Here is a 19,063-nt window from a genome sequence, read left to right as displayed (position 1 = left end):
TAGCTTTCACTAGGTGGTAGCACAATGTACCTAATATGAAAAACGTAGGTTTTTGGGGGTGATGATGATGATGTTTGGTTTGTGGGGCGCTCAACTGCGTGGTTATCAGCGCCCGTACAATTATCCAATCTTTGCTCAGTCCAATTTCGCCACTTTCCTGGATGATGATGAAATGATGAGGACAACACAAACAGCCAGTCATCTCGAGGCAGGTGAAAATCCCCGACCCCGCCGGGAATCGAACCCGGGACCCCGTGCTCGGGAAGCGAGAACGCTACCGCGAGACCACGAGCGGCGGACGGTTTTTGGGGGTGCCCGGATACTTTTGATTACATAGTGTAATTTTCAAATACAAGCACTACACTAGGGAGGATTTGGAAAATGTAAACATAATTATGCATAATGGCTTGCTGAGAACGTGTCCACTGATTACACGAAATATCTAATAGTTATATTGCGTCTGTTGTAAATTTTACGCAATTTACTATAGCTTTAGTCAGTTATATATGTGGCTCCATACAGCAGCTCGTAGTCCATATAAGCTGCTGTTTACTTTGTACGAACAGCGAGCCACCATCCACAAGACACATAAAGATGTCCATTTAAGAGCTTCAAAAGCTGACTTTTAGGTGCTTTCGGAAACAGAGGTAACATATCCTATCGCGACGGCGTAAGGCAGATATATAAACGTCGATTCCAAAAGTAGCATTTTTGAACAGTTTGAGGGTTTTTCTTTACATATGATCACAGAAGTTCGCGAAAGAAACTCTTTACAAAGACTCGCAAAGAGAGACTAATGAAACGGCAGGATCGAATCACATTCTTTGCCGAGCGGTAAATGCCCTAACTGACGTAAGTTATTTCTCTACAACCGTTTCTCTCGTTAATTACAAGCGTATTTTGAAATCATCAATTTTCTGTTTTACAAACAACATACTTCATTTGATAAACATATTAGCTGTTAACAAATATATAAAACACGAGAAAGAATGCAATCAATTATTTAATCAGGTGAACGTCCGCATCCAATGGTCATATTATATTAACATGAGTAACGTTTACGTTAACGTTCATGTTTCCATAATTATTTGGTGCCAACTTTAGGCTTCGAAGCTCATCGTTCAATAACTAGAAATTAGTGGCAACTGAAGCGGATTACTTGTCCTGTTAATAATTATTTAGTCTTCGGCGCCACATGGTAGCAGCTTGCAGGACAGTATCAGACCATCTCGTCGCACTCCGTTAATTCTCACCACTAGAAATACTGATTATGAAAAATTCATATCGATGCTAATAAATGCTACACACTGTCTCTACCCTTCATAATGGCCTCAATTTTTTTGTTTATTTATTTATTCTTGGCTTTGTGCAGAAAGTACCGTACAGCCAACCTCATTTGAAAAATAAAGTATTGCAATTTCCACCATAGAACAACGAAAAGAGCTCTTAATGTAGAATAACAACACTAAAAGACGAACACCAGACAGTCAGCAACAGCAATAAGAGTTCCACGTTAACATGAGTGCAGTTTTCACAACAGAACAATGATAAGAGTGTGAAGTACAAAGATAAGTTTATAGTGTAAATTAAAAAAAACACAGAATGAAATCAAGTCAGCGAGCAAGTAACTTCAGGGATGTCGTAAGCAACTGAAGCCACACATTGGTGATTTGAGCCCGTAGAGGTATCAAGCTGCAGGTTTGTTGACTACTATATTTCACAAAAAATGGTTAAAATGGCTCTGAGCACTATGGGACTTAACTTCTAAGGCTATATTTCACGTAATGTTCAAAATAGTCCCAGACATTTTGAATAGAATTAATATCGGGTGATTTAGAAGGACAGCTGAGATGCGAAAGGGTGTCTGAATGTTAGTCAAAGCAGGAACATATGCATGCTTCCCTATGTCTTCTTGGGAACTGTCCACAGCATTCTCAACATGAAGCTGTAGAAGAAAGACCAACACTTCATCACGGAGAAGCAGTAAAGGTCGAAATGAGCAATATACGGGTACAATGAACAAAAAATTATGCCACGACATCTGCCAATCAACAACAGGATAATTCTATTTATTCTCGAGAAGCTGAAGAAATAGTATTTGAAGACAACAGTGATTTTGAAATAGGTCTGACAGACGAGGAACCAGAAAGCAACAATGTACAAGCGTGACAAAATAAAAATAATGTAAAACAAGCTGCTAGACGGCAAGAAAATACAAACTTCTCCTCCAATGAAACTGAAAGCAGTGCTTAAAATGTGCTTCGGAACGTGAAAGTTCCCAGAAAACTTAGAAGAAAAAACTATAAAAATTATATTCCTAAAAGTGCGCTGTAAAAAGCAGGATTGTCGCAACAGGTGTCTTTTTGACTGTTTTGTCGGACAACGCCATCGAAAATATTATTTTGCCCAGCAGTCAGTATATAGCCCAAAAGGGGAAAGAGTTCAGCCTATAATGTATCACCATTTTTATGCGACAATACGTCCTTTTTTGTAGATTTAGAAAAGGCTTTTGACAGAGTTCAGTGGAACAAGCTGGTGGATATTTTGAAGAGGAAAGGAGTTGATTGGAAAGAGAGACGACTGATACAGAATCTATATTTACACCAGAAAGTAAGGATAAGGATTGGAAATGAAATGTCAGAAGGAAGCAGCATTGGACGGGGTGTTAGACAAGGTAAGTTGCCTTTCCCCACTGTTGTTTAACGTATACCTTGAAGAGATTATTGCGAAAGGCTTAGATGGGAAAAGATGAATATGTATTGGCGGAAACAGAATAGAATGTATAAGATCTGCTGATGACATGGTATTAGTGGCAGAAAGTGAGCGGACAGTGAATAACATGCTGAAAGATCTGAATGAAGCTTGTGTGGAATATGGGATGCAAATAAACACAGCAAAAACAAAGAGTATGGTCATCAGTACAAGACGCAGACTGTCCAATGTTAAAATAGGACAATCTACCATTAGTCAAGTAAGTGCATTTAAGTGTCTTGGAAGTACAATAACTGAAGACTTGAGATGTCACCGGGAGGTGAAAACTCCATTTGCCATAGCGAAGGAGGCATTCAACAGAAAGAGGAGACTCTTATGCGGCAAATTAGATAAAGGACTAAGGAAAAGGCTTGGCAAATGTTTTGTCTGGAGTGTGGCACTATATGGAGCAGAAACATGGACGCTGAGACGAGAAGATGAAAAAAGGTTAGAAGCATTTGAGATGTGGATGTGGAGGAGAATGGAGAGAATAAGCTGGATGGAAAGAGTGAGTACTGAAAGAGTACTGGAAAGGGTTGGTGAGAGAAGATATCTGTTGAAGATTGTAAGAGAAATGAAAAAGAACTGGTTGGGACATTCATTAAGAAGGGAGTGCTTGCTAGCAGATGCTTTGGAAGGATTGGTTTGTGGGAGAAAACTGAGAGGAAGAAGGAGATACAAGATGATAGACGACATAAAGGGTAAAGGAAATTATGAAGACCTGAAGAAGATGGCAGAAGACCGGACAGCCTGGAGAACTAACATGTGAAACCTGCCTTTTGGCAGAACACTGATGATGATGATGATACGTCCCTTAAAGGTTAAATACATGAAAATTAAATTTCTGACAACTCAGTGATATGACGCAAGTTTATCTTTAGTGCCAAAGGTAGCTTTTCTAGTCGGAACGTCGAGATTATCATAGACAGAGGCCGTAGTTGGAAACGTTGGGCTTGGTGACGTCAGACTGTGAAGTTGATACGCTTAATGCAAATGTCAGTTCTGCATGAAAGTAGTAATGATGATCGGACTTTGTTAAAATTGTAAACTACAAGCTCGAATGATGACGTTGTAATATGGAAACGGTAGCACCCTTTTGGCGCGCGATCGTTGTGACACCAAACTAACCACTTTCAACTAATTTAATAGGCTGAAAAATACTTGAAATGTTTTTGATTAGTGGAGTTTGGTATTAAAAATACCTCTACTAAAAAAACAGAATGTATTTTAAGACTCTCAGTATTACACTGACGGAAAAAAACGCAGCACCAAAAAATAATTAAAGTAGAGTAATGAAATTTCGGGAATACATTTATATAGGTAACATATTTAAGTCATTAACGTTACAAGATCACCGGTTAATGCAGTTTCGAGATAACCCATTGGAAATGTGGAATACTGGTACATTAATAAACGGTGTATCAGTCAGAATGTTGAATGCAAGCGTGCAAACGTGTAAACGTGCATGCATTGTCTTGTACAGGTGCTTGATGTCAGTTTGTGGGATGAAGTTCCATGCCTGTTGCACTTGGTCGGTTATTATACGGACAGTTAATGCTGGTTATGGATGACGCTGCAACTGTCATCCGATGGTGTCCCGCATGTTCTCGATTGGAGACAGATCTGGTGAACTACAGGCCAAGGCAACATGTCGACACTGTGTAGAGCATATTGGGTTCCAACAACGGTATGTGGGCGAGCGTTATCCTTTTGGAAAGCAGCCCTGGGATGCTGTTCATAAAAGACAGCACAACACGCCGAATTACCAAATTGATGTGCAAATTTGCAATCAGGATGTGTGGGATAACCACGAGAGTGCCCCTACTGTCATACGAAATTACACCCCAAAGCATGTCTCCACTTGTAGGTCCAGCGTGTCTAGCATGCAGACAGGTTGATTGCAGGGCCTTAACTGTCCTAATTAACACACGGGCATCACAGGCACCGAGGCAGAACCAGCTGTCAGCAGAAAACACAATGGACATCCACGCTGCCTTCCAATGAGCTCTCGCTTGACAACACTGAAGTCGCAAACGGTGTTGGTCTGGGGTAGTGGAATGCACGCTACAGGAGATCTGGATCTGAGCTGTTCTTGAAGTAATCGATTTCGCTGTGTCACTGTGGTGCCAACGGACGCTCAAATTGCTGCTGCAGAAGAAGCACAATGCGACAGAGCCATACGCCGAACGCGATGGCATTCTCTGTCGCCGCCGGTCGGTGTGGCCGAGCGGTTCTAGGCGCTTCAGTCTGGAACCGCGCGACCGCTACGGTCGCAGGTTCGAATCCTGCCTATGGTATGGATGTGTGTGATGTCCTTAGGTTAGTTAGGTTTAAGTAGTTTTAAATTCTATGGGACTGATGACCTCAGAAGTTAAGTCCCATAGTGCTCAGAGCCATTTGAACCATTTTTGTAAACACCACAAGCGCACTGGCAATCGGTGGCTGACGCATCCACAGTCGCATCCACTCCTGCACTCCCTCGTCCGACTCAAGCCAATGTCCATGTATATCCTTCTTCGGGTCGCCAAGGATGTAAAAATCACACGGCGAAAGATCAGAGTTGTATGCAGAATGTTGCAGTGTTTCCCAACGAAATCACTGAAGCGTAGCCCTCGTGCGATTGCCAGTGTGCATGCGGGCGTTATAGTGCAACAGGATAATTTCGACCAACAGCAATCCGACAGCCAAAGGGTAAACGGCAAAACCAACAGTTGAAACATTCCACGTCTCCCCGCCAAAGAAATCCACAGCCGTTCACACAAGTTCCGCTAGGATCATGATGATCTTCTTATCGACTGCAGGAGCCCTCTGCACACTCAGTTCCTTGCGCACGAAGCCACACTCGATAAGCAACGCACATTGCAGATACTGCGCCGAGCGATAGGTCAAAGCGCCCAGGAATGCTGTCGGACAGAAGCATCCTGTTGCGCGATAACGCCCGCCCCTACACTGCCAATCAGACGAAGGCTACACCTCGGCGATTTGGTTGAAAAACACTGCAACATTCTCCGTACAGCCCGGGTCTTTCGCCGTGTGATTTCCACATCTTTGGCGACCTTAATTAGGACATACGTGGAGGTCGGTGTTAGTCGGACATGGAAATACGAGAGTGGGTTCGGTTGTGGATACGTCAGTGACTGACCGCGTTCTACGAAACGGTAACTCATCGTCTCGTCTCGCAGTGGGATAAATGTCTTAACGCGTGTGGTGATTATTTTTGAATGGAACCGTTCCACGTTCCCTTCATTTTTCGAGGTTACAATGAATCGTATAACTACCCTTTGTATCATCCAAGTGCGACAAAAGAAAATATGTCTACTAGCGACTGTAAAACACAAATAAATGTGAACAGAACTTTACGAATATAAAGCACCTAAAAGTTATGACAAAGAACGGTTCTTCTCAAGCATTTGCATCTGTTACCAGTTAGTTGTTGCGTCTAATGTGAGTAATAGCACTACATACTCTCAATGGAAATTTCTGTGCGTCATTTAGCGCGTTACAAAAATACGGAATTTCATTGATTTGTTTTACTCTGGTACATAGCATCTGAAACGGCCGCAAAGAGAGCGCAATGCGGTTACAGTTTTTGTGGTGCGATTCGAGAGCTACGTTTGAACAAGCGGGAGATTGGTTCAGGCACCTTTTTCAGCGACCAGAGCGATTCCGTCGGTCCCGAATGAATTTTCTGTTTCTCTTTGATGAAAGCCGAGCTCACTACGAATTCTCTTTGATGAGAGACACCTTCCAGTAGCACTTGCTGTTCGTGTCTGTACAACACAGCAGCCGTTTTAGAGTCCAGACGCTGTTGTTACCTTTGATAGGAAACTAGTAATAACGGGCCTTGGAACTTCTCGAAAGAATGTGAGAGGTGATTACCCAGCAATAGCAACAGACACCAACAAAGGAAATCAGTTATATTACTTTATAAACGTTAAAGTCTTGGTAATGTGCTACTTTATTAAAAATGATTACTGTGTTTGGTTCTGCAGTCAGCATCTGATCTAAAACTGAGAAAATACAAACAAAAGGATATCCATATATACCTAAAACTAGAAAATGGATTTATCAAATGTGCGAATGAAGTGAACCAGTTTCCTAATGATTACACCAGCAACACGCAGGCGTGTAGTCAATACATAAAAGAACAAGAGTAGGGAGTGCATATTTGAAGATAAAGTAACAGTTAAAATGATCAGTGATAGTGGTGTTAGTAAAGTACCGGTTACATACTATATTTACAAGGTGGTCGGAAATTCCCGTTACAAACTTCTAGGACATGTAGACGGTAGTGAGTACATAACATTTTGAATAGGAACCCATGTCCGGAAACGTATCGTTTCCGTTGAACGACAGTTTCAATGCAGATGATTATCTCATGCACACCCACTTGAGGAATATTCTTAGGCGTGACCCAGTACATTTGTTGCAATCCATTTGAAAAGAAGACTAACTCGTTCCGTTATTTACTTATGCATTTGCATTACAACTTACACTTTATGGTTGACATTAGCCGACAACAAGAAGAACCCAGCATCTATGGCACCAACCGCAACGTACCGATGCATTACAACAGCAGCTCGATGTGGCGACCACCAACGTTGTTACACACATTGTACCTCCGAAGCATGTTCTGGTACACTCTCTCCATCCCACCTGGTGTCTCTTCAATGTCTTGTGCAGCGGCCAGAACGCGTGCCAGCATATCTTCCTCTGTCTCTACAGGTGTCTCATAAATTAGGCTCTTCATACGACCCCACAAAAAGTAGTTCATAGGGGTTAAATCCGGCGATCGTGGCGGCCACGTGGCTGGACCACCACGGCCTATCCATCTTTCACCATACCGTCTGTTGAGATGTCTCCGGACAGCCAGTGAAAAGTGAGGTGGTGCTCCATCAAGCTGAAACCACATTTCCTGACGGACATTCAACGGCACGGCTTCCAAGAACGGGTCCATTACGTGTCGTAGGAAGACTAAGTATGCGGGACCCGTGAACTTGGATGGAGGGAGGCATGGTCCAATCACATGACCGTCCAGAATACCTGCCCACACGTTAATTTCAAACCTGTCTTGAAATCCCTGAACATGCGTGATTTGCGGGTTTTCGTCCGCCCAGACGTGGCTATTTTGACCTTTCAGAACACAATCCCTTGTGAACCTACATTCATCTGTGAAGAGAACTCGAGTGGAAACAGGCGCGCGTCGATGCAATGGTGCAGGAACCACGTGCAGAAGGCGCCGCGCTGTGGAAAGTCTGCTGGACCCATAGCGTGTACCCTTTGTAAGTGGTACGGATGTAATTGTTGCTCATGCAGGACGTCCAAGACGGTACTGTGACTAACAGCTATCGCACGCGCAGTTGTTCGCGAATTCGTTGATGAGCTATCTTCAATGCGACGCAGTACACCTTCTTCAAAGTCGTGAGTGCGGCGTCGCCGTGGAGCACCACGGTCCTGCCTCCACACGGTGAAGGTACCCGATTCTCGTAGCTGTTGTGTAACTTGGGTAAACAGTTTGTACGATGGAGTGTGACGGTGTGGAAAACGTTCGTGATACAGCCGACTAGCAGCTCTCCCGTTACCTCCAGCTTCGCCACACAGAAGGAGCATGACTGTGTATTCCGCAAACGTGTCCTGCATCATGTTTCCTCTATCGGTGATACACAGGTATTGACTTGGTCTCGCAGCAAAGCGATATATATATATATATATATACAGGGTGTCCCAGCTATCTTGTCCATATCTTGTACATATTTGGCAACATTCTAAAACGAAAACATATGTGTTTTTTAACACAAACTTATGTTTTTTAAATGGACCTCCTATATTTTTTCTTCAGCAATCCATAGCATGACAAAGCACATACACAATGGCGTTGATTGCATCGCAATATTCCCATTACATCCCGATATATTAAGACGCGAAGTTGACGATTGAAACACCCGACATGCGCCGCTAGCGCACGTCCTGAGGCTCAGGCGTGAACCCCATGCTGCAGGATGGCAGCAGACCGTATTATTCGTTACGGACCTCTTGATAAGTATGGAAGTGTGATTACGCATGTCAATCACATCGCGATTACGGACAGCATGGGGTTCACGCCTGAGCCTCAGGACGTGCGTTAGCAGCGCATGTCGGGTGTTTCAAGCGTCAACTTCGCGTCTTAATATATCGGGATGTAATGAGAATATTGCGATGCAATCAACGCCATTGTGTGTCATGCTATGGATTGCTGAAGAAAAAATATAGGAGGTCCATTTAAAAAAAACATAAGTTTGTGTTAAAAAACACATATGCTTTCGTTTTAGAATGTTTCCAAATATGTACATTTATGGGCCCCAGCCCTACATTGATACCGGTGAAAGTCGTTTTCCAATAGCTGTTATTGTTCCAGAGATATTTTGGGTGGACAAGATAGCTGGGACACCCTGTATATATATACACTCCTGGAAATGGAAAAAAGAACACATTGACACCGGTGTGTCAGACCCACCGTACTTGCTCCGGACACTGCGAGAGGGCTGTACAAGCAATGATCACACGCACGGCACAGCGGACACACCAGGAACCGCGGTGTTGGCCGTCGAATGGCGCTAGCTGCGCAGCATTTGTGCACCGCCGCCGTCAGTGTCAGCCAGTTTGCTGTGGCATACGGAGCTCCATCGCAGTCTTTAACACTGGTAGCATGCCGCGACAGCGTGGACGTGAACCGTATGTGCAGTTGACGGACTTTGAGCGAGGGCGTATAGTGGGCATGCGGGAGGCCGGGTGGACGTACCGCCGAATTGCTCAACACGTGGGGCGTGAGGTCTCCACAGTACATCGATGTTGTCGCCAGTGGTCGGCGGAAGGTGCACGTGCCCGTCGACCTGGGACCGGACCGCAGCGACGCACGGATGCACGCCAAGACCGTAGGATCCTACGCAGTGCCGTAGGGGACCGCACCGCCACTTCCCAGCAAATTAGGGACACTGTTGCTCCTGGGGTATCGGCGACGACCATTCGCAACCGTCTCCATGAAGCTGGGCTACGGTCCCGCACACCGTTAGGCCGTCTTCCGCTCACGCCCCAGTATCGTGCAGCCCGCCTCCAGTGGTGTCGCGACAGGCGTGAATGGAGGGACGAATGGAGACGTGTCGTCTTCAGCGATGAGAGTCGCTTCTGCCTTGGTGCCAATGATGGTCGTATGCGTGTTTGGCGCCGTGCAGGTGAGCGCCACAATCAGGACTGCATACGACCGAGGCACACAGGGCCAACACACGGCATCATGGTGTGGGGAGCGATCTCCTACACTGGCCGTACACCACTGGTGATCGTCGAGGGGACACTGAATAGTGCACGGTACATCCAAACCGTCATCGAACCCATCGTTCTACCATTCCTAGACCGGCAAGGGAACTTGCTGTTCCAACAGGACAATGCACGTCCGCATGTATCCCGTGCCACCCAACGTGCTCTAGAAGGTGTAAGTCAACTACCCTGGCCAGCAAGATCTCCGGATCTGTCCCCCATTGAGCATGTTTGGGACTGGATGAAGCGTCGTCTCACGCGGTCTGCACGTCCAGCACGAACGCTGGTCCAACTGAGGCGCCAGGTGGAAATGGCATGGCAAGCCGTTCCACAGGACTACATCCAGCATCTCTACGATCGTCTCCATGGGAGAATAGCAGCCTGCATTGCTGCGAAAGGTGGATATACACTGTACTAGTGCCGACATTGTGCATGCTCTGTTGCCTATATATATATATATATATATATATATATATATATATATATATATATATATATATATGTGTGTGTGTGTGTGTGTGTGTGTGTGTGTGTGTGTGTGTGTGTGTGTAGTGGTTTTAGTAAAGTAACAAAAAAAATGGTTCAAATGGCTCTGAGCACTATGGGACTTAACATCTATGGTCATTAGTCCCCTAGAACTTAGAACTACTTAAACCTGACTAACCTAAGGACATCACACAACACCCAGTCATCACGAGGAGTAAAGTAACAGTTATATTCTGTGTGTATATATATAATTGCCTGGATGGAGCACTTATTCGGTTTGTAAGGGCGTTATAAAGCCGTCGTATCTTCTCCTGGGGCACTGAGGAAATGTGGCCCACAACTTTTGTAACGAGTGCTCGACATCCAGTATGACTACGACGGAGTTGACATCCCATACACGTTCTATCGGTGACAAATCTGGGAAACTTGCTGGCAACATGAGTACTCCAACATCACACGGACACTTCAAAGAGCCTCGCGCGGCGTGTGAACGAGATTCGCCATGTTAAAAAAGGACATTCTCTGTAATGTTAAAAATGACGCCATTATACTGTCGCTAGAGAGGCAGTTCACGAGTAGGCAGGACGTCTGTGACGTATCGTTGTGCCGTCAGTTTTCTCGATCACTACCAGCTGTGACCTGAAATCGAATGTGTCGGTTCTCCACTGCATGACGACCGGATTAGCACCACTGCGCCTCTCCAAATACTTGGAAGACTGAGACTTCTGCCTGCGTCGCCGCCATACTCGCTAACGTTGGCAATCCGGTACGGTGAAGAACTTCCATACATGGCTACACTCCGTACAAATACTTTCAGAAACGACTTCTTGACACTTAAATCTATACTCAATGTTAACAAATTTCTCTTCTTCAGAAACGCTTTCCTTGCCATTGCCAGTCTACATTTTATGTCATCTCTACGTCGACCATCATCAGTTATTTTGCTCCCCAAATAGCAAAACTCCTTTACTACTTTAAGTGTCTCAGTTCCTAATCTAATTCCCTCAGCATCACCCGACTTAATTCGACTACATTCCATTATCCTCGTTTTGCTTTTGTTGATGTTCATCTTATATCCTCCCTTCAAGACACTGTCCATTCCGTTCAACTGCTCTTCCAAGTCCTTTGCTGTCTCTGACAGAATTACAATATCATCGGCGAACCTCAAATTTTTTATTCTTCTCCATGGATTTTAATACATTGGTATTTTCGTCACGATTTCTTTTTAGTTGTATTATTACACAGTTTGTTTCATTTATGTGGCCCTGTTTGACCCGTTTTTCTGTTAGTTAATAAAAACTTCAAACAAAAACCCATGCAGTGCAACGATTGGAAAACTTTTTTATAAGTGCCGGAAGCCATGTAGGATTAACTCTGACCTTGTATCTTTTTTGAGCAGCATGTTAGATAAGCAATAGAATGTAATGTAATTTGTCCGCTCATTCGAGTGCTGCTCCTTATGATTTTTTTACCTTCACTTTTATAAAAGATTGTGGGAACTTGTTATTAAGTTAATAAAAGTATAGTCTGTAATATTCGACGTTATGTACACGTATGAGCGTCATAACTTATAAATTAAGCATGAAACACGCAAACACCAATAAATATTCGAAACACATTGACTATTTGACAAAACAAACTAGGTACCACTCAGGAAAAAGCATAGAAAAGACTGATAAATTTGAAAAAAATTAAAAGGTAAACAAGGTTGTTCTCATTACAGTAGTTTATTCGCCCAGGTCGCATAAAAACACACAATGGTTATTAGTTACAGCGAATTTAAATTGCCATCTTCAGATAATTTGTATTGAAAACATTTTTACAGGGCCTAACCATTTCGTCGACTATTTACGTTAATTGAACGACATTGCATAGTACTGTCTCTATAAATTGTGTCCATTTCCATAGTACCGTCTATATAACCTGTATTCAATTAATGTAAACAGTCGACGAACTGGAGTCACCCCGTAAAAATGTTTTCTATACAAATGATCTGAAGTGGCGATTTAATATCCCTGAAACTAGTTTTTTTCATGCGGTCTACCGCCTCCAATATAGCTCAAAAGTCAGTTAATGATTATAATTAAAGATAAATTTACTTTCGGTCATTAATAAATTACAGAAGAAAATTTACAAGCTATTTATTTTAAGAGTCTTCCTTTCCCAACAAGAACATCTTCAGTTAAAGCACATATGCAGACGAAACATTTTCTGAGACTGGTACTGGTGCAGAAATACTCATGCTGCTGTTTTTTCTCGTTGCTTCAGTGACTTTCAGGTGCAAAGGGAGAAGTTAATTTTTATTACGGTGAGTTACAATATTTCGCACAAATCAGAAAATACTTCGCACAGCCTCCACAATTTACCATTGGAGGAGCTTATTGCTAAGTACTTTTCGTAACACATATGAAAATAACGAGTATGAATGTGGTAGGTTCTCAATTTCAGTGAAAGAAAAGGAAGCAACAGATTTCAAAATTACTGTGAATGTACCAATTGAATATAACGAGTTGCTGCTTTAATTCGTGTGCAAGAATGGCTACCACAGTCAGAAAGATACTCCGTATTTACAATCTTTTTGCGGTTTCAGAAGAGTGTAATGGCAATACTAGATTTATTTTCCTGGTGTGCAAAGCACGTTCAATTTCGTAAAGGCAACGTATGTGGTCCTCAAATGAACAAACGAACCAATTAAAACGAAGGCAATAAACTGGTCATATCGAATGAGATGAGTCAAGATGTGATTTATTCACTGGTGCACAACCTATAAATACGTTTCCATTTCCAGAATGAGGTTTTCACTCTGCAGTGGAATGTGCGCTGGAATGAAACTTCCTGGCAGATTAAAACTGTGTGCCAAACCCAGACTCGAACAGTAGAGGCGAAAGATTGCATCCCTGTCTCAAACCCTTTTTAAACCGAGCACATCGTTCTGGGTCTTTCGATTTTATTGTCCCTTCTTGGTTCTTGTAAATATTACATATTCCTCCTCGTTCCTTGTAGTTTGCTCCCATTTCTCTCAGAATTTCGTACATTTTGCACCATTTTACAATATCGAAGGTCTCTTCCATTTCGACAGACCTTATGAACGTTTCTTGATTTTTCTTCACTCTTGCTTCCATTATCAACCGAAACGTCAGACCTGCCACTCTGGTGCCTTTACCTTTCCTAAAGCCAAACTGATCGTCCTCCAACAGATCCTCAATTTTCTTTTCCATTCTTATGTATTTTATTCTTATCAGCATCTAGAATGCATTACTTGCTAGGCTGACTGAGTGATAGTTCTCGCACTTATCTGCTCTTGCTATCTTCGGAATTGTGTGGATGATTTTGTCCGAATGTCAGATGGTATGTAGCCTGTCCGTACACCAACTTGAATAACGCTTTCGTTGCCACTTCCCCTGTGGTTGTAGGCGTTCCGATGGTATGTAATTTATCCCTTCTGCCTTATTTGTTTTCATGTCTTCCATAACTGACTTTAATATTGAATCCCCTTCCATATTAGCTCCGATTTTTTCTTCTATCACGTCATCAGCCAATTCATCCTCCTCATATAGGCCTTCAGTTTTCCCTTTCAACCGATCCGCTTTCTCCTCCACGTGTAACAATGGGATTTCCATTGCACTGAATGTGGTCACCCTTGTTTATATGTCACCGAATTTTGTTTTGAGTTTTTTACAAGCTGAATCAATCCTTCCGACAATCATTTCCTTTTTCGATTTCTTCACATCATCCCTGCAGCCATTTAGCTTTATATTCCCAACACTTTATGTTTATCGTGTTCCTAAGCGATTTATATTTCTTTATTTCTATCTTTCCCTGAACATTTTTTTACTTCCTTCTTTCGTCGGTCTTCCGTTAACTTTCTTCTCAGTTACCTTTCTTGTACCTATGTTTGTCGGTCTATGATATCTAATATCATAGATGTCCAATTCTCTTCAATTGAGCTATATACTGTGATATTCCTTATCGCAATATCCACATCCTCAGCGCATCTCATCATTTCTCAGTACTTTAATATCCCACTTTCTTCCAAACTGATTCTGCCGTACGATTCTCTTCAGACTAGTCGTCATTATTAGTAAATTATGATTTGAGTCTGTATGTGCCCCGGCGTACGCCTTACAATCCAATATCTGATTTCGGAATCCCTGCCTGATCACGAAGTAATCTAAGTGGAATCTTCCAATGTCTCCGGGCCTTTGACAAGTACACATCCACCTCTTGTGATTCTTGTGCATAGTATTCGCCGTTAGTAGCTGAAATTTACTGTAGAATTCGATCAGGCTTTGTTCTCTCTCATTCCTGCTACCAAGCCCATGTGCCCCGTAACTCTTCCTTCTACTCCTTGCCCTACAACTGCATTCCAGTCACTCTTGACTTTTAGATGATCAGGTGATACACATTATATGTCTTTAATGTAGTGGTTTCCATTGCCTCTTGCCTCCTCATGCCGTTGATCATTGCTGATTCTTCTGCCTTATCGCGGTAGTTTCCCACCCCAAGGACAAGAGATTTCCCTGAACCTTTGTCCGCTCCTCCGCCGTCTTCGACAATGCCGTTGGTAGATGGGAGATGCTAGATTCACCTCGGTGACACTTCTTCGTGACGTCACTGTGACTTGTACACGCCCAGTTTCGACGGTCGGGATGTCTATCGACTTTCATGGTCGTATGTCTGAGCGCAGCGAGTCTTCCATAGCACAGAGCTCACATCTGCTATACTTGCTGCCGTAACTTAATGATTCTTCTAAGTAATTTGAGTGTTTGCTATTTTCAACACCTAATTACTTCCAAGCAAGCAAGTGTGGTTAACCAGGATATGTTCATTCCACAAATGGTCTCTGAAAAGGCACAGCCTCTGTGTGTGCCTCATTAGTATTAATAAATGGAAACGTGAAACTTTCTGGCAGATTAAAAGTGTGTGCCGAACCGAGACTCGAACTCGGTAGAGCACTTGCCCGCGGAAGGCAATGGTCCCGAGTTCGAGTCTCGGTCCGGCACACAGTTTTAATCTGCCAGGAAGTTTCAAATAAGCGCACACTCCGCTGAGAGTGAAAATCTCATTCTGGAAACATCCCCTAGGCTGTGGCTAAGCCATGTCTCCACAATATCCTTTCTTTCAGGAGTGCTAGTTCTGCAAGGTTTCGCAGGAGAACTTCTGTAAAGTTTGGAAGGTAGGAGGCGAGGTACTGGCAGAAGTAAAGCTGTGAGGACGAGGCGTCAGTCGTGCTTGGGTAGCCCAGTTGCCTGCGAAAGGCAAAGGTCTCGAGTTCGAGTTCCTAAGTTTTATGATACGCAATCGATGCAGAATTGACGGAATCGGTAGACAGTTGAAAACTGACCATTTTGCATTAAAATTTTCCATGTTAAAAGCATTAAGGCCGGCCGCTGTGGCCGTGCGGTTATAGGCACTTCAGTCTGGAACCACGTGACCGCTACGGTCGCAGGTTCGAATCCTGCCTCGGGCATGGATGTGTGTGATGTCCTTAGGTTAGTTAGGTTTAAGTAGGAGAAACGACGGAAATAAAAGAAAGGTTAAGTAGTCTGATGAAAATTCACGACGAAAAGATGTCAACGAACAGATTCGTTCACGGCATTGCCATCTTCAGCAAATGTGAAGAAGAATTACAGGATGTGCTGAATGGAACGAATAGTCTAATGAGTACGAAATACCGATTGAGAGTAAATCGAAGAAAGACGAAAGTAGTGAGAAGTGCCAGAAATGTGAATAGGAAGCAGCTTAACATCAAAATTGACGGTCAAGCAGTAGACTAAATACAGGAATTCTGCTACGTTGGAAGTAAAATAACCCATGTCGGACGAAACGAGGAGAACATAACACGCTGACCAGAAATGGCAAAGAGGGCATTCCTGGATAAAAGAAGTCTACTGGTATCAAGCACTGGCCTTCGTTTATTTCTGAGGACGTAAGTTTGGAGCACAGCCCTATATAGTAGCGAATCATGGGAAATGGAAAAACCGGAACACAAGAGAATCGAAGCGTTTGAGATGTGGTGTCACAGAAGAATGTTGAAAATCAGGTGGACTGATGCAGTAATGCAGTAGGAGGTTCTCTGCAGAATCAGCGAAAAAAGGGAAATATGGCTAACACTGACAAGAAGAAGGGACTGAATGATAGAAAATGTTTTAAGGGGTCAGGGAATATTTCCCAGGGAAGTGCGTAAAAATCGTAGACGAGTAGGAACACTGGAATACATTCAACAAATAATTGACGACGTTGGAAGTTGTTACAGAAGACTGATGACTAAAAAAAAGAAAAAGCCGCCTCGCCAGTGTTACCCCATATGCTCCTGCTAACAAGGGGAAGGCTCATGTTTGCCAGTGTACGACCAAAAATGAAATACTGTAAGCCATTCTGGCTAAACCCCCCCCCCCCCCCCCCAAACCCCCCTCCGTTTGAGAAAACGAATTCCTAAGTTTTATGATACGCAATCGATGCAGAAGTGACGGAATCGGTAGACAGTTGAAAACTGACAATTTTCCATTAACATACATGGGATCCACAATCACATATTTTTCTAGAAAAAGGGGAAAGACACATTTCGACTGCCGCTTGTGTACCCATAAGGTATTAACCGTGAAACAAAAGCGCTCGTGTAGCCAGCAAGGCATCTGGCAAGAAAGTGCATAACCAGTTTGCATTCTGCGTTTTTTTTAATGTATATTCTTGAAACTGGTAGGAATAGGATAGTTAATAAAGTGAGTAAATCAGTATGGAATAACAACAAAGAAGTCAAATAAATTCCAAATTAAAATATTAAACCTCGTTTTATGAGAATATTTGCGAGTAAGATCGCTGTGAAGATGAGCATTCGTGACACGTTGTCGCATAAGGGAGAAAAACTAGCCCTTGTCGCAATTGGTAATGTGCATAAAATAACGCATTCGCATCACAGCGTCTGGAAAATAGTTATCTAAAGTTTCCCGTGTTATAAGAAACTAATGATTAATTTGGTCGTCAGGTTATAGAAGAGCTCGATCGTTTAACTGACTCGGGAAAGAATCTTCAATTCACTTGCTCCAAAACCGGGAGATAGAAGAATTCGGTTTATAAAACATGTTTTGAGAACATTTTAAAATCACAGGCTGCGGATTACAAGAAATGTCTGATTTAGGATTGTGGGTGGACAAACTAACCCTGTTGCCGGCTGGTGTGACCGAGCGGTTCTAGGCGCTACAGTCTGGAACCGGGCGACCGCTACGGTCGCAGGTTCGAATCCTGCCTCGGGCATGGATGTGTGTGATGTCCTTAGGTTAGTTAGGTTTAAGTAGTTCTAAGTTCTAGGGGACTGATGACCTCAGAAATTAAGTCCCATAGGGCTCAGAGCCTTTTTTTGGACTAACCCTGTTATGCGTGACAGCATGTTTACAGATGCTGAGGGTATCCCGGCGTGCACGATAGAAGTAATACCGCCAAACTGCACACCTGTGTGACAGCTATGCGATGTTTATTTTTATTGCCATGTTAAAAGCATTAAGGGCGGCCGCTGTGGCCGTGCGGTTATAGGCGCTTCAGTCTGGAACCGGGCGACCGCTACGGTCGCAGGTTCGAATCCTGCCTCGGGCATGGATGTGTGTGATGTCCTTAGGTTAGTTAGGTTTAAGTAGTTCTAAGTTCTAGGGGACTGATGACCACAGATGTTAAGTCCCATAGTGCTCAGAGACATTTTGTTAAAGCATTAAATCAAAGCTTCAGAATTACAATTTGCTTCTGGGGACACAGCGGAAATTGCGCAACCGTGCGGATATGATCACTACGATATTGCGGTGCCTGTGTCGTTAGGAAGAAGGATGCAATGTCTTTCGGACATGCATTCAATTCCATCGTTCTTCTTCACGACACAGGCACTGCAATATCGTAATTATTCGCCGATACCAAGCAGCGACTTTCAATTAAAATGTCATCCCCTGTACGGGAATTGCATTGTGTGTGTGTACGAATACATTTCATGGATGCAATAACGAAGCACAGCATAATGCAAGATCAACTTTCAGCACCGATTTTTGAGATAATGCTATCGTATGTGTTCTATGCATCAAAAGTAATTCACGAAAAAGAAATATTTTTAAATATAAGTCACGTCTGTTTTCTCCAAACGCGAAAGGAACGATGTGCTTGGGGAAGATACCATTCATTAGTTACTCTCGGTTCTGCTAGCGTATTTGCTTCGTGTGATTGTATGACAAGTAACATCCATGCAGTTGTTCGAAGGAAATTGAGGACGTGTAACAGAGTGAGAGACATTTTAAATAGACGAGGATTACATTTTTAGTTCCTTACCCAACCAATTTATTTGAGAAATTTATTTGCCAGTCTTGTTAATTGAGACATTTATTTGCCAATCTTGTTAATAATCTATACTGATTTATTTGACTTATTAACCCTCCCACGCTCAACAATTTCCAAACAGAAGACAATAGACATAAAAAAACCTTCAAAATGCATCTGGGAATAAAACACAGGCTCTCCGCGCTGCAGCCAGAAGCCTTGGCCATTACTATGAGAACAAACC

The sequence above is a fragment of the Schistocerca cancellata genome, chromosome 8 (genome assembly GCF_023864275.1).
Source record: "Schistocerca cancellata isolate TAMUIC-IGC-003103 chromosome 8, iqSchCanc2.1, whole genome shotgun sequence".
In the NCBI taxonomy this organism is placed as follows: Eukaryota; Metazoa; Arthropoda; class Insecta; order Orthoptera; family Acrididae; genus Schistocerca; species Schistocerca cancellata.
This window is presented reverse-complemented; position numbering follows the sequence as displayed.